Here is a 2,494-nt window from a genome sequence, read left to right on the forward strand (position 1 = left end):
CTTGAAGTCTATGAATTGCTGCCTCAGGGGACACTCTGGCATCCAATGCCCAGTTTTCCCACAGAGGTGGCACGGAGCAGAAGTTCTCTGCAGCACCCTTGGTGTGCGAGGCGGATGGTCAGGCCTTGGGATGGTTGAAGCAGTGGCAGTGGCAATATCTTCAGTGTCAATGGCGGCTGCTCTCTGGGTTGACTGTCAGTGTCGGGGGTCGAGCTCCTCTGCTATGACAGGAACCTTCCTGGCACAGACCTCTAACATCTGATGCAGCGTGGGAGAAGGATCCAGTGGCAGGCAGAGGATGGCAGCCTTACACGCAGAGTTAGCATTGGCTGCCACCATCTCAGTTAAGATTTCAAGTCTGGCAGACTCACTCCGCACCTGCAAATCAATCGCCTTGCAGAGGCTCTTGACAAACACAACGAAAAGTTCATTATGGAGTTGGATAATCTTAGAGTAGGTAATAATGGCAGTAAAGGGGGATCGTAATCCAAAGACTTTTCTGCTGCCCTGGACTTTTCTGCACTTTACTGTAACACCTTTGTGGGGATGAACCATGCCTGGGCATGCCCGTCCACCCAATTCCTATACCACACAGATGGTCATTGGAGATTGTTTCCCCCGCAGATCCACTGCAGTGCGTGGGTTGTCCCAAAGAGTGGGCAGGAGTTCCACCACTTCTTTTCTCCATTCAGCCTCCCACATGATGTATTCTGTAGGATTGAGTAAGCAAGAGAAGAGATGCCATAGATTTGCAGGGGTGATCTCTGTCTCAGAGAGTGTGGCCCTTAGGATCCCCCAGAAGTACTCACTCTCCTGGGAGTAATCCTTTTGGGCCTTACACAGCTCCTTGATTGTATGGTGTGGGAAGGGGTCTATTTGACCTGGGCTCTCATCTCCCTCTCCAGATGGTAAGTGACCAGGGCCGTTGACAAGGTGGGAAGTAGCTCCAGGTTCCGGTTCTCCACCCCCCCCCGCCACACGCCGGAGCATGGGAACTGGAAGGGGGACCGTGGGAACCGGAGCTGGGAGAGGAAGAGGAATGGCTGAGGCACGGGGCGGGGACGGATGTTTTGTCCCCTCCTCCAGGGCTTGGTAAGAAGGTGGGACTGGTGCTGGAGGAGGAGTCATGGGAGGGGCAGTGGGAGAAGAAGCGACAAAGAAAGGGGAGGGGTAAGGGGAGGAGTCTGGGAGCCGGAAAGGGTTGTTCAAGGGGCGAAAAAGATTATGGGGAGAAGAAAAGTGATTGGCGGGAAAAGCCATGTGGCCTCTACCATCTTCTGCTCCATGGGAGCCATTTGAGGCGGTTCAGGGGAAGGGAGGTTGAACCAAACAGAGGGTTTAAGAGCTGGGGATTTACAAACCGGGGAACTGGGGAAGCAAGGGAAAGGGAAGAACCCTGAGGAGTTTGGCCAGAACTCCTCAGGCAGGGGGTTTGGGATTTTTGAGGAGTGCTGGGGAGATGACATGGACCCCGCACAGTGCTGTTGCGAGCTGCTCCCATCAAAATCCCAGGTTTTGGGCAAGCAGGGGAGAGAAAAGAGCTAGGATGGGGAGAAGTGGAAAAACTGGGGTTCAAACTTATGGAGGATGGCTGCCTCCTCAGTCCCGAACGAGACCTTAAAATCTTTGCACCTGCGAACGCCAAAAGGCAATTTTTGAAAAAGATGAATCCCCTGATTTGCCTAATTCATCTAATTTTTTACAAACATGATTCCAAAACTGGATGTTATCAGTTTGGTCAGGGGTCACTTCTGGGAACTGAGAAAGCAACTATGCAGTTAACTTAATTCCCTTTTCTTAACTTTTTCAACACCCCCACTCACAAGGATTCCTGCAACCTGGATATTAAACTCTCTTCTGAGCTGCTGACAAACATGCACCCATGATTAAGATCTTAAATGGTGCAGCTCAGTCTGCCCACCGCCCCGGAAAAAACATAAAAGAAAAAGTAAAAGGGGAACCCTGCACCGAGCCCTGTCGCTGGACTATGCCAGCAAGCTACTGCGCAGTTAAAGAAAGGTGCACAAAGGCACAAGAAAAAGGACCGAGCAGAGCGGTCAGGAATTAAAAAGACAAGCGAAGAAAAAGGGAGAACGGGAAAAGGACTTACATTTGGTGGAGGTCAACAGAAATCCAAGGCGATGGCTTCTGTTGTGGGAACGACTCTGCAGGTGCTCAGAGCTGCCGTTCCCGGTCCCCTGGAAGCACCACCCACCAGCAAGTGGTCTGCTCAACCAGGGGTAGTTTGATGGCCAGAGAGGATTTTTACCAGAGTCCAATGGGTAGAGCCCACAGGGTCCGGAATCCTCGTCTGTGGGGTCTGGAGATCTTCACAGCTGCTACACGTTGGGCGCTAAATGCAGTGGCGGCTGGCCTCGAAGGGGAAAGTGATTGCCCCTTCCAGACGTTCCTGCTAGCTGTGGCCAGAACCACCAGCAGGACTGGGGCACTCTCCCGATCCTTGCTCTGGTCAGAAGGGTGCCTAAGGCTTTTG

The sequence above is a fragment of the Onychostruthus taczanowskii genome, unplaced genomic scaffold, assembly GCF_017590055.1.
Source record: "Onychostruthus taczanowskii isolate IOZ18803 unplaced genomic scaffold, ASM1759005v1 scaffold189, whole genome shotgun sequence".
In the NCBI taxonomy this organism is placed as follows: domain Eukaryota; kingdom Metazoa; phylum Chordata; class Aves; order Passeriformes; family Passeridae; genus Onychostruthus; species Onychostruthus taczanowskii.